This window comes from Sceloporus occidentalis, unplaced genomic scaffold, assembly GCF_023333645.1.
Source record: "Sceloporus occidentalis isolate IW3139 unplaced genomic scaffold, rSceOcc1.0.p SCAF_1, whole genome shotgun sequence".
NCBI lineage: Eukaryota > Metazoa > Chordata > Lepidosauria > Squamata > Phrynosomatidae > Sceloporus > Sceloporus occidentalis.
This window is the reverse complement of record NW_028316981.1, coordinates 97,663,357-97,680,149: the sequence shown is the minus strand read 5'-3', so window position 1 is coordinate 97,680,149 and position 16,793 is coordinate 97,663,357.

Below are 16,793 nucleotides of genomic sequence, written 5' to 3'. Positions count from 1 at the left end.
GGGCGGAGCTAGCAGACTAGCTTTATATACCAACTTCCAGAGCCTTCCAGAACAGTCCGGCCAGAGAGAGGAGAAGGAGAGGCCCGCGAATTTTAGTTTTCTTTAACTGAACAACTCTGCTCAAGTGGCATCAGGTTAGAATCGGATATTGAAACAGAACCTTCCCTTTAAGTGTAAGATAGCAGCCAGTACATTCCTTTAAAGAAGTATTCCCAGTAGATTGACTGTTATACTCATTACTAAAGACTTTGCAGTATGGACAACGAGGGATTTGCTGCAGTCACCTGCAACTCTTGTGGGATGTTTCTCTTCTTGCCTACAGAAGTGGAGAACTTCACATGCACCAAGTGCAAGTTGGTAGCACTCTTGGAGGAGAAAGTGCAGCAGCTGGAGTCCAGAGTAGCTACACTTCAGCAGATTAGGGAACAAGAGGATTTCCTGGACACAATAGAACTAACCATCTTGGATGAGTACCATGCAGAGGAAGATGCTAGGGTGGAAGAGGTCACTTGCCAAACAGAGGAGGCAGACAGCTGGAGGAATGTCACAAAGAGAAGTAAGCCAAGAAGGAATTGTTCGGGGAGCTTGCAGCTAGAGAATCGATTCAAAGCTCTTTCCCTTATCAAGGAGGATGAAGAAGAGCAGCATGGACAGACTTCAGGGACGGAGCAGGGGAGCCTGAGAGTCCCACCCGAGGGAACAGTCGCTGCTAAGCCTCGGAGGAGGCGTGTGGTCGTAGTGGGGGACTCCTTGCTGAGGGGTACAGAAGCAGTGATTTGTAGGCCTGACAAGATGTTTCGAGAGGTGTGTTGTCTTCCAGGTGCAAAGATCCGTGATGTGACAGAGAGGCTGACAAGACTGGTCAAGCCTACTGACCAATACCCCTTCCTTTTGGTCCACGTGGGAACTAATGATACTGCAAGACACAGCATTCAGAACATCAAAAGGGATTACGAGGCGCTTGGTAGGAAGCTGAAAGGAATGGATGTACAGGTTGTCATCTCGTCTCTTCTGCCAGTTGAAGGGCATGGTCCAGGAAGGGAGAGGAAAATAGCAGATGTGAACAACTGGCTTCGCAGATGGTGCCGCCGAGAAGGATTTGGATTCTTCGATCATGGGCTGCGGTTCCATGAGGAGGGACTTCTTGCAACGGACGGGTTGCATCTCACGCCAGTTGGAAGAAATGTTTTTGCCAACAGTCTCAAGAACTTGATCAGGAGAGCTTTAAACTGAGTTCCGAGGGGAAGGGAGACAATATTAAGGAAGGCGAAAGGGATGGCGAAAATAGTCAAACTGACACAGAGGAAACAAGGCAAACAGTGCAAGGACCCAACAGTGGGAGGCAAAAAAACTTGCACAGGCAGCAAGTAAAAGGGAACCATGGTCTGCGATGTCTCTACACTAATGCACAGAGCATGGGAAATAAGCAGGATGAACTCGAACTCCTAGTACAACAAAGCAAATATGATATAATAGGCATCACTGAAACCTGGTGGGATGAGTCTCATGATTGGAATGTGGAAATAGAGGGGTATAACCTTTTTAAGAGAAATAGGCCAAACAAGAAAGGAGGAGGAATAGCACTATATGTCAGAGATATTTACACCAGTGAAGAGATCCTGGACATCAATCATGGAAGCCAGGTGGAGAGCATCTGGATAAGAATCAAAGGGGAGGGAAACAACAAGGGTGTTACGGTGGGAGTCTACTACAGACCCCCAAGTCAGACTGAGGAATTGGATGATGCCTTTCTAGAACAGATGACCACACACTCAGAAAGGAGAGATGTAGTAGTGATGGGCGACTTCAACTACCCTGATATTTGCTGGAAGTCAAACTCAGCAAAATCCTCAAGGTCTAGCAAATTCCTCACTTGCCTGGAAGACAATTTCATGGTCCAAAAGGTGGAAGAGGCAACAAGGGGGTCAGCTATTTTAGATCTGATCCTAACCAACAAGGATGACTTGGTTAATGGGGTGCAAGTGGTGGGATTATTAGGTGGAAGTGACCATGTTCTCCTGGAGTTTGTTATACAATGGAGAGGAGAAGCCAGGCAGAGTCAGACACGCATCCTAGACTTTAGGAGAGCGAATTTCAGTAAACTTAGAGAAGTATTGAGGGCGATTCCATGGTCAGAAATACTAAAAGATAAAGGAGTTCAGGATGGATGGGAGTTTCTCAAAAGAGAGATACTGAAGGCACAATTTCAAACAGTTCCAGTGAGAAAGAAAAATGGGAGGTGTCTCAAGAAACCAGGATGGATGACTAAGGAACTTTCAACTGAGCTAAGTTTGAAACGGAACATGTATACGAAATGGAAAAGGGGGGAAATCACAAAAAAGGAATTCAAAGAAATAGCAGGCATGTGTAGGGGTAAAGTCAGAAAAGCTAAAGCGCAGAATGAACTCAGGCTTGCTAGAGAGGTTAAGAACAATAAAAAGGGCTTTTTTGGATATGTCCGCAGCAAAAGGAAGAAGAAGGAAACGGTAGGGTCACTGCGTGGAGAAGATGGCAAAATGCTAACAGAAGACAGAGAAAAGGCAGAATTACTCAACACCTTCTTTGCCTCAGTCTTCTCAGAAAAGGCAAAGGGTGCTCAACCTGAGGATAATGGAGCAGAGGACAGAATAGGGGAATTTCAGCACAGAATAAGTAAAGAGATAGTAGAGGAACACCTTATTAATCTAAATGAATTTAAGTCTCCGGGACCAGATGAACTCCATCCAAGGGTATTAAAAGAACTGGCAAATGTAATATCGGAGCCATTGGCAATAATCTTTGAAAACTCCTGGAGAACAGGAGAGATCCCAGCTGACTGGAGGAGGGCAAACGTTGTCCCCATCTTCAAAAAGGGGAAAAAAGAGGATCCCAACAATTATCGTCCAGTTAGTCTGACATCAATACCAGGAAAGATTCTGGAGCAGATCATTAAACAGAGAGTCTGTGAACATCTAGAAGGCAATGCCATAATCACAAAAAGTCAACATGGGTTTCAGAGAAACAAGTCATGCCAGACAAACCTAATCTCTTTCTTTGATAAAATTACCAGCTTGGTAGATGAAGGGAATGCTGTGGATATAGTATATCTTGATTTCAGTAAAGCCTTTGACAAGGTTTCCCATGACATTCTTGCAAACAAGCTTGTAAAATGTGGGCTAGACAAAGGAACTGTTAAATGGATCTGTAATTGGTTGACCGGCCGAACCCAAAGGGTGCTCAACAATGGCTCCTTTTCATCCTGGAGAGAAGTGACCAGTGGGGTCCCACAGGGCTCTGTCCTGGGCCCAGTGCTATTCAACATCTTTATCAATGACCTGGATGACAGAATTGGGATCATACTTATCAAATTTGCAGATGACACCAAATTAGGAGGAATAGCTAATACCCCAGAGGACAGGATCAAGATTCAAAATGACCTGAATAGACTAGAAAGCTGGGCCAAAGCTAACAAAATGAAATTCAACACAGAGAAATGTAAGGTATTGCACTTAGGGCGGAAAAATAAAATGCACAGATATAGGATGGGTGACACCTGGCTGAATGAAACTACGTGTGAAAGGGATCTAGGAGTCCAAGTAGACCACAAGTTGAACATGAGTGAACAGTGTGATGCGGCAGCTAAAAAGGCCAATGCTATTTTAGGCTGCATCAATAGAAGTGTAGTGTCTAGATCAAGAGAAGTAATAGTGCCACTGTATTCTGCTTTGGTCAGGCCCCACCTAGAATATTGTGTCCAGTTCTGGGCACCACAATTAAGAAAGGACATTGAGAAACTGGAGCGTGTCCAAAGGAGGGCGACAAAAATGGTGAAGGGTCTGGAAACCATGCCCTATGAGGAACGACTTAGGGAGCTGGGGATGTTTAGCCTGGAGAAAAGAAGGTTAAGAGGTGATATGATAGCCCTGTTTAAATATTTGAAAGGATGTCATATTGAAGAGGGAGCAAGCTTGTTTTCTGCTGCTCCAGAGAACAGGACCCGGAACAATGGATGCAAGCTACAGGAAAAGAGATTCCACCTGAACATTAGGAGGAACTTCCTGACAGTAAGGGCTGTTCGACAGTGGAATGCACTCCCTCGGAGGGTGATAGAGTCTCCTTCCTTGGAGGTCTTTAAACAGAGGCTGGATGGCCATCTGTCAGGGATGCTTTGAATTGGATTTCCTGCATGGCAGGGGGTTGGACTGGATGGCCCTAGTGGTCTCTGCCAACTCTATGATTCTATGATTTTATGATTCTAAGGAGATGGGGGAAATTCCAGCGCAACATCATGGGAAATTTGTAACCCGGTGGTCCTCAGGAGAACCAGCGGATTGGATGTACACACCAGCCAAAGTAGCAGAGGTTTTGCACTGGCCATCAATACGGATCCTGTGACTCCACCATGTTTGCGGACTCGCAAAACGGAGGAGCCGGCTGCCTTCAGTTCGGAACCCAGCCGTGAATACGCATTGGCCAAAGCGTATTCACGTTATATCGCATTGGTCAATACGTATTCTGAGCTCACAGGTGTGGAACACCAATGCGATATAACGCGAATACGCATCGACCAATGCGAACTGACCCTACTTCTGTGCCGTGTGGTAAGGTCCATAGAGTATTTTCTCATTATCTGTGGCTTCTGATACACAGGATGCATGTGCAAACCTGAGGTTATGTCTTTAATTGGAACCCTCTTTAGTTCTTCAGAATTCCACTGAAGCCACAACATAGTTGCTTAATCAGTGATTGCTAAAGAAAATGATGTGTCACATCCTGGGAATGTAGGCATCAGAGGCTGCCAAATCCCCTTAGGTGGGCAGCAGTGCAAGAGAGAGAAAGTGGTATTGATATGGCCAGGTGGGGGAGGGAAGCATGGAGACTTCCAAAAGAAGAAAGTCAGAGACAATGACATTTTTTTTTATCACACTCTATATCAGAAGCTCAGGATCATGGATAAAGGGGGGAAATCAGCTTAAAACAATTTAAAACAATCAAAGTTAAACAGTTTAAACAAACTAAGAGCATATTATACAATTACTCCTTAGTCCTGTCTTACCAGCTTCCAGCTAAACTCACCAGGGTTTCAAATGGTTTAGAAAATTTGATTGGTTCCAGCTCCCAATAACTGAGAAAAAGACAGGAGGTACACGTTGCTGTCAGGCTGATCATCAACTTCTTTTAGGGGACTCCTGCTCTATTCTGATTCAACCTGTGCTTTATCTGAATCCTTGAACCTGCTTGTGTCTCCAGGAGTTCCCAATCTGTGCTCCAAGGAGCCCTTTGGGCTCTGCGGCCGCTCCAGGAAAATGAAAGAAATAAAAATTGAATGAAAGTTATTCTTATATACTAAACACCATTAACTTGTAAGACATAGGGTAAGCCTCTTGGAATCTCCACCATAGAAATAAGGGCTCTATAGCAGCTAAGGCTTAGTTGCACAGGTGAGGAATGAGGGGTCTTCCAGTGGCCAATGGACTGTATCTCCCATCATTTCTGTCCAATGCCCAGGCTTACTGGACCTGATTGGAGGTGGGATCTGACACCATCTGGGAGACCATGGGTTCCCCACCACTTTTCTAGTCTCTTCCAGCTTTTCTGTTGTTATCTTTTCCTGGGACCTGTCCACACTACACACATGTAGTACCATTGTTCCACTTTAATTGCCATGGAAACATTCTATGGAACCCTGGGTTTTGTAGTTTGATGAGGTACAAGAGCTCCCTAGCTGAGCATTCTAAATCCAGCTCCCTAAAATGCCAATCCCAAGATTTTATTGGAAGAACCATGGCAATTAAAGTGGGATAATATCATTATAATTCTCTAGTGTGAATAAGCCCCTGGGCAAACTGTTCTAAATACAGCCAGTCTTGCTCTGCTGATGCCAACCTGCCTAAACTGTAATCCTACCCAAACCTACCTCTACAACCCATGGAAGAAATCTTTCTGTGTGAAAGCTGAGGATAGCCACAGTTTGTATGAGTTTCTCTGACCATTCCATCAGTAACAAATTTATTGAAGCTATTAATTACAGTATAGGTACTACATTGTTTGCTAAAATAATCAAATGTGCTTTGATATCAAACAGAATCTGCCTCTGCTTGTTACTGGGCTGTGCTGAAAGTGGAGGTACCGATGAGTTCCAGGTAAGTTGAGTCCTTTTTCCAATGCAATTCTAGTGCAGATATACATAAGCTGTAGATACAGAAAGAACTTCCTGGGGATTGCAGGGAGGGGGGGCTCTAGGAATGTTGTTCCTTTCCTCATATTACTCCAGCAGCACCTTCAGAGAGACATGGCATGAATCACCTGCACTTCCTCTTTCGGTGCTTTCCTGGTATAATGCAAACCATTCTTTAGAAAGCACTGCTAATATAGAAACATTGGACACAACTCATTTGTATTATGTTTAAGAGTCAAATTGTCTTCACGTTACTCACCACCTGATGAATCAGATAGACCTTGCCATAGCAACTAATGAGGCCTCAGTATTTTATCTTACATCCACACCTATTTGAAGTATGTATAATGCCCATCTGATTGATGTTTGAAAACCTCTGTGTAGGAGAAGCGTTACTCTGCTAATTGACAAATAACTCCTACAATGCAAATTGCTACATAAAAAATGTTGTGGTTAGCTGCCCTCGAGTTGATTCCGACTCATGGCAATCCTGTGGATGAGACATCTCCAGATATCCCTATCTTCCACTGCTCTGCTCAGCTCTTGCAAGCCCATGCCTGTAACTCCCCTGATTGAGTCCATTCATCTGGTCTGCCATCTTCCCCTCCTCCTTCTACCCTCTACCTTTACTAGCATTATTGTTCTTTTCTAATGATCCATGCCTTCCTGTTATGTGGCTAAAGTATGCCTCAATTTGATCATCTTGGCTTCCAAGGGGAGCTCTGGTTCAAGAACCCATTTGTTTGACTTGTTGGCTGTCCACAGTATCCTAAATACTCTTCTCCAGCGCCACGTCTTGAATGAATTGATTTTCTCTCTGTCTGCTTCCTTCACTGTCCATTCTGTTCATAGTAATGGGGAATACAGTGGCCTGAATGATTCTGACTTTAGTGCTCAGTTGTATTTTTTAACTTTTCAGGCTCTTTTCTAGTTCTTTTATAGCAGCCCTTCCCATTCCTAGTTTTCTTCTTATTTCTTGACTGTACTCACCATTCTGGTAAGTGTTTGATCCTAGGTACAGGAACTATTTCTATTTCTTCATTGTCTACTCTAGACTAAATTTATGTATTTCTTCTGTGTCATTATTATTGTTTCCTTTGTGTTCAGCATTAAACCTGCATCTGCACTTTCATCTTTAACTTTCCTTATTAGCTGCTCCAAGTCTGTGCTTTCGTCCACTAATATTATGGTGTCATTCGCATATATTAGGTTGATGATGTTTCTTCCTCCTATCTTTTCTCCTCCTTCTTCTGATTCTGCTTTTCTTAATAGTGTTTTCAGCATATAAGTTGAACAAAGGGTGGTAGGATGCAGCCTTGCCTGACCCCTTTGTCTATTGGGAACTACTCTGATTCTCTGAATTATGTTCTTGGTACAGATTTCTTTACCAAGAAACCTAGATGGACAAAAAATTAAATTGCACAATTAATTAGAATGCATAAGAGACAATGCGGCAGATCAGTTTGCATGTTGGACTTGGACTCTAGGAATGCAATCAATCATTGACATGGTATGCCAATAATATTTATTTTGTACACTTTTTCATGAGTCAAAAAGACAGTGAAATTCTATATTCTCAGTGAAATATTTATTCCTCAGAATAGCCGTTATCTCGGTTCCCCGTATTTTCTTAATTTAGATCCCATGGAAGTTTAAACATTTTGACCTTCTATACCTCAGCTTTGCCTAATCTGATGCACTCCAGATGTTTTCTGCTGAAGCCCCTACTGGCATGACCAATGATCAGGAATGCTGGGAGATGTAATCTATAACATCAGCAGTGGAGGGGAAGGGGCACCAGATTAGAAAAAGGGTTCCATAGTAATACTGTAGTGGCATGACAGTGCTGGGGAATAAGAAAGGTGATTTTGCTAGCTATTGCTGGTGCAGAGAAAGTATCCTTCCATAGCTTGCTAAAATGAGTACCCAGCTTGTTGGGGGTAATTAGCTGATACTTTGTAAACTGCTTAGTACACCAATAAGCTATATAGAAATGTGCATGCTATTGCTACATGGCAGCCTCAACCTGGCATCCTCTAGCTGTGTTGGACTCTTGTGTTTAACTGCCCTCGAGCTGACCTTAACTCATGTCAATCCTAATCCTCTATTGCTCTGCTCAGTTCCTGTAGGCTCAGGCTTGTGGTCTCTTTAATTGAGTCTAACCATCTGACATGTGGTGAAGACTCTCTTTCTACTTCCCTAGCACCATTCTCTAATGATTCCTGCCTTCTCATAAGGTGGTCAAAGTAAGACAGCCTCAATTTAGTCATCCTGGATTCTTACTCACAGCATTCCTGATTAGACAAAACTTCCCAGTACCAGATGACAATCTGGAGTTACCAAGATTAAAAAAAAGGGACTGCCTTAGTGTTTTAATTTTGTTGTTGTTGTTGTGGTGGTGGTGGTGGTGTCATGTTCCTTTAAAGTCAACTCTGGCCTGTGTGATCCCATCATAGGGTGTTTGGGTTTTTTTTTTGGCAAGATCTCTTCAGAGATTTTCCATTGCCTTCCCCTAAGACTCAGAGAATGGGACTTGGCCAAGGTCACCCAGTGGGTTTCTGTGACTGAGCAGGTCCCAGAATCCTAGTCTAACATGGAAACTACTACACCATGCTGGCTATAGGGCGGATTAGTAACAGAAAATGTTAAGTGAAGATGCCAGCCACAGATGCCGGCAAAATGTCAGGAATAAACTCTTCTAGAACACGGCCACATAGCCTGAAAAACCCACAAAAAACTATGGATGCCGTGAAAGCCTTTGACCGTATGGAAAACCATGGCATGGAGGTCAACTTGTTGTAGCATCTTTTACTTAAATCAGTACTAACAGAACTAATGACTTTACCACATGAGGCTAAAAATCAGAATTTTAACAGGGTAAAAGTGTTTGGGGTCAGTACTTATCATGCAACGTTGTGTCTGTCCTGTTGCTGCCATTCGTTACTGTAGCCACTGGCAGGCAAACCCCATCACTAGGTTTTCAATCTTACTGCTTTTCCATTATACGTTCATGTGATAGGTCCCTTCTGCTGCAGTTCTGCTTCTCAGGCAGTCACATGGTATGAGCGGGCATGATTCTGCCCCTCTCCTCCTTTCCCTTGTAGTGATCAAACTGCAAACAGCTTCCTAAAGCTGGGTGCTGTATGCACATTCACATAGCAGCCAACTTTGGGAGGTAGTTAGTAACTGGAATAGCTCATCCCTGTCTTCCTCCTGAAGTGTAGGGCAGCTCTGTGAATGTGCACATAGCAGTCTTGTGCTTCAGGAATGGGGAGGAGCAACATGTTCATACAGAAGCCAGCTTCAGGAGACAGTTGGCAGCCAGGATCGCTCCTTTCTCCTTTTCCTCTAGAAGGTGGCATGGCAGTGCAGAAGACAGATCACACAACCAAGGATCTCCAAACACTATCATGGAGAAACGTATGATGAGAAATGATGCCAAAATGGTATGCTTCCATTCTTAAACTAGCTTGATTGTGGTGGGACAGTAGGCTGATGTGATAAAGCCTCAGTCGCAATGGAACCCTACCTTGTAGGTCCCTGTGATCAATTATTGTTCACTCCTGTGCACAGGGCATTCTTACTTGTTTTCTGTTTCAGCATAGGCTCATGACAAAGAATTTTCCTCTAGTAGTACCATGGTTAATGAAACAAGCTATGAGCAAGACAGTCTCAGAGTAGCCATAAACACAAGAAAATCTTTCCTTTCAGCTTCCTAACATTGGTCAATCTTATAGGGTTACTGACATCATTACTGTGAAAATGTATGTGAAGAGATCTCAGCACTGTGGTGGACAGGGGACAGGTTAAACAAATGCTGAAGCAGGGGAAGGCAGGCTGTGGAAGATGAGAGGAGGCAGCAGTCTGCAGCCTTTAAGAAATCATATAACAACTGATATCTTGTCCTTGCTGTGCTCAGCTAGGAATACCTGAACTGCAGTTGGCAAAGAAATTTCCCTTTCCTCTGATTCCTGTGCCAGTCAGGAGACAGAGTGCCCTTATCTGCTTGCAGGTACCTTTTTCAAGTGCTCAGTATTTGTCAGAAGGACATAAAAGGAACCCTGCTGGATCAAACCAAATGTCCATTTAGCTGAGCACCACAGTGACTAACCAGCTGCTCTGCACAGCAGGAACCAGAAGCAGGACCTGAAGGCAAAACCTATTTCCCATTGTGGTTCCTCAGCAGTTGGGAGTCAGTGGCATAAAGCTGTCATTATGACAAGTAACCATCAATAGTCTCATCCTCCAGTCACTGATCTACTCCCCTTTGGTGTGTATAGTGCCTTCAAATGCCTGTCCTCTCACGGTAACCCCATGAATTTCACAAGGTTTTCTTAGATGATAAACAGTAAGATCTTATATGAGCTACCAGTAGTGCAGGACCGGCAGCCAGGTTCTTGCATTATAAGAAACCAGTAGGAGGAAGGTCTTATTTCTGTTCACTTTGTCTGCATAATTTTATAAACATGCAGGAATGGCTGCCAAGCTGGGTGAGCTCCTGACAGTAAACAGTGGTCAAGTGGGAGACACTCAGGAGTGGAGCAGAAGGTTTCCTTTTTCGTCTGTTGCCTTCCCCAGCTCGCATTCCAGCCTCCCTCTCCACTTCAAATTGCCCACCATCATTGAGGCTGTGCTGGTTCAGGACTAGGACCACTCCCAAGCTCAGCGTCCCTATGGACATTCCCTGAACAAAGGTGAGCCTGTAGGTGGGATGGGAAAAGGAAAGAGACCAGAGGTAAGAAGCTGTCTCACTCTTTGAGCTTCATTTGGCAGGAGGAGCTACCTCTTACTGGAGTTCCCAGGCTACCTTTGCTTCCCCGCCTCCCCCCCCCCCCCAACTAACTGTCCAGCCTATTTTGGCACTGGTAAGTAAGATGGCTGGTGTAGCTCCAGGTGGCAGAGATCTTGAGATTAGGCAGGCCCTGCATAGACTGGTGAATTCTCCCTGCATGGGATCATCACTGGGCTACACTGCACGAAGCTCTCATCCTACTGATAAGTCCCAGCTAGTCAACAAGTAGGTACTATCCATTGATTCAATAGGTCTATTGTAGTTGAATCTAACCAGCAGGATTAAGAGCAAAATGTGCCAACACTTCCAATTAATATCCAGGGTGTTATGGCTCTCACTATTATTTCTGAGCTCTTTCCTAATAGCCCCTAGAATGGTTTCCCCCTCTTATCTCTCTTTGCTGTTGCACACTTGCACACTCACCTGAGTGAGGTTTGTTGTTTGTTTGTTTTTTACTGAACTGTCCCAAAGATCTCTTTTCTGGTTAGCCACAGAGAATACGAAGGTTCTTAATTTTTTTGGTTTCACTATATATCATCTTGTACTCTTACTTAGACTGAAACTTGCGCCATTGTGTTGGCCATTTGGAAGAGATCATTCTACATGGTAGTTTGGAAGAGATCATTTCACCTGGTACTGTCCATTAATGGAATAATTTGACAGTATCCATCATTTCACATGGTACTTTCCATTAATGGAATAATTTGACACATGTCAAATTATCCACAGTGTTCTTGACCACTTGTCTATTCATCCCTAATGCCAGATCATTTGTGACTGGGGGGAGGGGAACACTGCTTATTCCACTCCATTTTGGTCACTGTCTTGTTAACTCATATTTAGATACTTGCTATTTAAGTGATTACTAGTGCACACATGGGCCTAAATTTCATTGTTAGGGATGATTAGAGCAGAGCCATTGAATCAGATGAATATATGTACATGTTGATTCACCATTCAACCATGTATTGAATTAGTCTACACTAGTAAGGATTGACCAGGAGAATTCCAACCATTGACTGATAGGTTTATTCAAGAGCTTACTCAAGATTTTTTCCCCCTCATTCATATAGCTGATTGATTTATGGATACCTACAGAAAAAAGTTAAGATCTCTCCTACAAGTCAAAATGCCATCTTTAAGACAAACAAATCTTAGCTCCACATCAGTAAGAAGTAACAAATACTGATTTTTGAGAGTCTGAAAGTCAATCTGGAAAGGATAAGCTCTAAACCAGTGATGGCGAAACTTTTAAGGGGTAAGTGCCCAAACCCAAAGGTGTTCTGGCACCGGGTGTTATGGGTGGAATCTGAGAGAGATGCCTAATGTGAGGCATGTTTGAGTGCCGAAAGCCTGTTCCTCTTCCCCCCGCCACCCTCCTGGACCTTTAGCTGTCTCTGGAGAGGCAGCTGAAGGACCAGGAAGGTGGGGGGGGGGGAGAATAGGGGTGCATCTGTTCCTCCTCTTCCCCCACCCTTCTGAACCTTTAGCTGTCTCTGGAAAGGCAGCTAAAGGCTCGGGAGGACAGGGGAAGAGGAGCAACAGGTGTGTGCCTGTTCCTCCCCTTCCCCCACCCTCCCATCTCTCTGCGAGCCCTCCAAAATGGCTTCATGTGCCAGAGAGGGCACATGTGCCATAGGTTCACCACCATGGCTCTAAAGGGTGAATCAGGAGTGGCAAACTTTTTAGAGGGCAAATTAATGTAACTTTCAATGAAAGGAATGTATGGAGGCAGATTGGAAGAGGCATGGTCTCTGAATGGGATCTGAGACAGATGCCTAATGTGAGAAATGTTTGAGTGCTGAAAGAGCTGTTGAATACTCATCTTTTAGAGCAGTTAACACTGAATGATAATTAACAATTGTTAATTATTATCTTCAGCAGTGAAGGATACCACTACTGGTTGTAAACAAGGAACTGTTCATTTCTTGAAATAAGGAACAGTGGCAAGCCTAGCTCAACCTAATGAAGCAAGTCACCAAGTGAATGCAAACTCAGAGCATCACTTCCAGATTGATAATGTTACCCAGGCCTCAAAAACTTCTTCAAAATACAGTAATGTAAAACATAGGCTTCTAAAATTGGCAATCACATGTTTTTAATGGCAAGGCCTACTATAAATGCTAGGAGCTAAGCCTTTGTCCAGTCAATTGGAACAGAACCTACCACATCTTGGAATCCAACTTTCAGCTCAAAACACTGATCTCAGAACACAATCTATGTCCAGATTTGTATAACAGCCCATAGCTTGCCTTGACATCCTCTACAAAGACATGTGATGCTCCCACATTTTCCCACTTTAGGGAATATGTGTTGTTGACCACATGAAAATACCATAAAATTGTCTTCAAGTCCACTTGGTTTTCTCTGTGGGGAGGCTTCTCTTACACTAATTCCTATGTGGCAAAAGCTGAACCACTTGGAAATTGTTTTGAGGATGCTGAGTCTCAATTATTTTCAGCCACATGCCTACTACAACATAGAAACATCCTCCATGGTTCTGGACTCTTCCATATATTATTAAATTGTCACTACAACAAATCCCACATTTCCAACAATCTTAGGCACCAGAAGATGCTGTTGCTTGCATAGTGGAACAGACAAATGTACATTAAAAGGGTTCAATTTTTACTTTATATAACAAGGGAGATGACACTTCTGATGCATAAAACAGTTTAACCTTGTGGGAAATAAAATGGACAATGATGAGTGATGTTAAACCAAATAAGATAGCCTTTCAATTAAAGAGGGTGGAAAAGGAAAGAAAGAAGAGGATCTGATGAAGCTCCTGTCCTAAAAATATACAGAAAAGTTCATTTCTTCTTGAGAACTATAATTTTATGAATGAAGATGCAGAGCGGTCAGATTTCTAGTCAGCTAGAAATATATCTGGCATATATATTATTGTTTCTATTAGATACATTAGCTCTGAAACACCCAAGGGATGAGCAATGCCAATGTATCAGCCTCCATTCCTGTGAGAAGCAGCTTCACTCAAACTAGGAATGGAAGACATTAGTTGTAGGTAATTAACTGAAGTTCTAGTGCTTTTGATGGTGACTGATGGCAACTGAAGTGGAATCTCTTATGCATTGAACACATTGTTATTTTATTAATTTTATTACATTGCCTAAGACATTTTGTTGCTTGAGGAAAAAACAAGATGGCACCCTCTCCCCATTGTAGATGCTGATTGCCTAATAACTACGTCTTACTTTGTCACTTCTGGGGGGGGGGGTTGTACCTTCCTCCCACCAATGGCACTACCTTTCCACAGTGGTAGGACTGTCTGCTCCTGTGAGGCAAGTGGTTATACTAATGGGAACAGTGCTGCTGGTGGTGTTTCCCATATTAGACAGGCTTTTGCTGGGAAGCCAAACTAAAAGTGTCAAACAGCTACAAGGCTGCAGCAGTAGTGGTAGGTGACACTGGTGGAAGATCTCTCAGAGACAATGGCAGTGACACCAAAGCTAAACCTTATTAATACTGTTCAGAAGGAGACATTGTAAATCTCTTTGAATGTCTTTTACCATGAAAATCCTATGGTGAAAATATCCAAAATGAAACAAGAAACACGAAGATGAAATGCCCAGTTTGGAAGGCTGTCAGCAAGCTACTTGGGTACTGCAGGGGACACTTACAAGTAGTGCTGTGGTTAATGGTGCAACTGAACATAAGCCGAAAGGATGTTGATGTGCTGAGAGGCAAAAGGAAAGTCTGAAGCTGCACATCACATATAGTAATACGGGATGCATGAATCAAAGGAAACTAGACACAGTAAAATTGCAATATGGGGTGAGTGAGCTAAAGTGGTCAGGAATGAGACATTTCGAGTCAGAAAATTACAGTGTTTTACTCAGGAAATGAAAATCTAAGAAGGAACAGGGTGGCATTAATAGCACTGAGAGATGTAGGAAATGCAGTCAAAGATTAATGCAAAATCTGACTGAATCATATCATTAAAACTTCAGGGAAAACCCATCAATATAACCATAATCTAAATTTATGCTCCAGCTACAGAGGCAGAAGAAGAAATTGAAAGAGTCTGTGTAGGAGACCAGGAGGAAACTGATCACACACCAAAACAGGACTTATTGGGGTGAAATGGACTGGCAGCTTGATTCAGTCTCCAGCCCCTCCAGCCCTGGTTGGTCCCTGATTGGCACAGGACTGCAGTGACCAGATAGCCTGCTCTGAAAGTGGGCTGCCGCTGTGGTCCCAAACTCGACTGCTAGCAGGAGAAGCTTTTCACAACTCTTTTTGGGGCTGCCTTTTCCAGGTTGGCATGGGCTCAGCACACTCTCCACATGGCTTCTGGTCACTTTCAGGGCATGCATCGTCTGCACACCCTGCTTCCAACGTGGCCTGAACCTGGCGCTTTTTGCCTGTCTGCTTCAGGCCATTATTAATCATAAGTGATTTGAATGGAAAAATAGAAATCAGAGCAATTCAAAGACTGCAGAAAATTTTGGTCTAGGATCAAGAAAATGAAGCAGGAGAGTGACAGATTGAATTTTGCAAGGGCATCAGTTTGTTAATCACAAGCTTCTCACAACCAAAGAGGCAACTGTATACATGGACATCACCTGATAGCCAATACAGAAATCAAGTAGACTACATAATTGGAAGCAGAAGATGGAGAACCTCAATTCTCTCTGCAAAAATAAGACCAGGGAAATTATCAGGAAGGAGTGCAAACAAACACTATGTGTAGCCAAAAAGACAGAGAAATCTCAATGGATGATGGATCAAACTCCGCTAGCAGTTGTGTATAGATGAGAAGCAAAAGTAAAAAGTGACAGAAATTGGGTCTGAACCCTGAATGCAAAAGGAAATTCAAAGGGAAATTTAAAGCAAGAATGTGGATATTTTAGGACCAGCAGGGGAACACATTGCATAATCAAGTAGAAACAAAAAGATGATGGGAACAATACACTATATAAAGTATAAGAACTATATAAAAGAGATGAAAAGATGACAGATTCATTCAAGGAAGAACCATTTGAAGATTAACCTGCATTTTTAGAAGTAGAAGCTGCACTCAGAGAAATTAATCACCAGGAAAAGATGGGATATCAATAGAATTGCTTCAAGCTATGGAGACAGAAATCTACTCTGGTTTTGACTAAAATCTGCAAGCAAATATGGAAATCAAAACAATAGTCCACAATGGAAAATCTCAGTATACATTCTGGTCTCCAAGAAAGGGCACTCCCAGGATTACAATAACCACAGGACCATTGCATTAATTTCCCATGCAAGTAAAATGATGTTCAAAATTCTGCTACAAAGACTTTTATCATATATGGAGCGAGAAATGCCAGATGTCCAAGCTGAGGTCAGAAAAGGAAGAGATGCTAGGGATCATATTGCAAACATATGTGGGACAATGGAGTTCACCAAAAGATTTCAAAAGCAAATTAGCCTGTGCTTTATAGTTTACAGCAAGATCTGATTGTATAGATCATGAAAAACTATACATTGCTCTTAAATAGTGTGTCACAACATTTGATTGTCCTGTTGCGTAACCTGTACTGAGAACTAGAGGCTACTGTCAGGTAGAATATGGAGAAACAGAATGGTTTCCAGTTGGCAAAGGGGTCAGACAAAGCTGCATTTTATCATCATATCTCTTTAACCTGTACGCTGAACATATCATACGTATAGCAGCATTAGATTTGGAGGAAGGAGGAGTAAAAGTTAGAGGAAGGAACATCAATTATTTAAAATATGCAGATGAAACCATATTACTAGCAGAAAATAGCAAAGACTTGGAATGATTCCTGAAGAAAGTCAAGGGAAAAAAGTGCAAAGGCAGGTTTTCAATTGAATATTAAGACAACA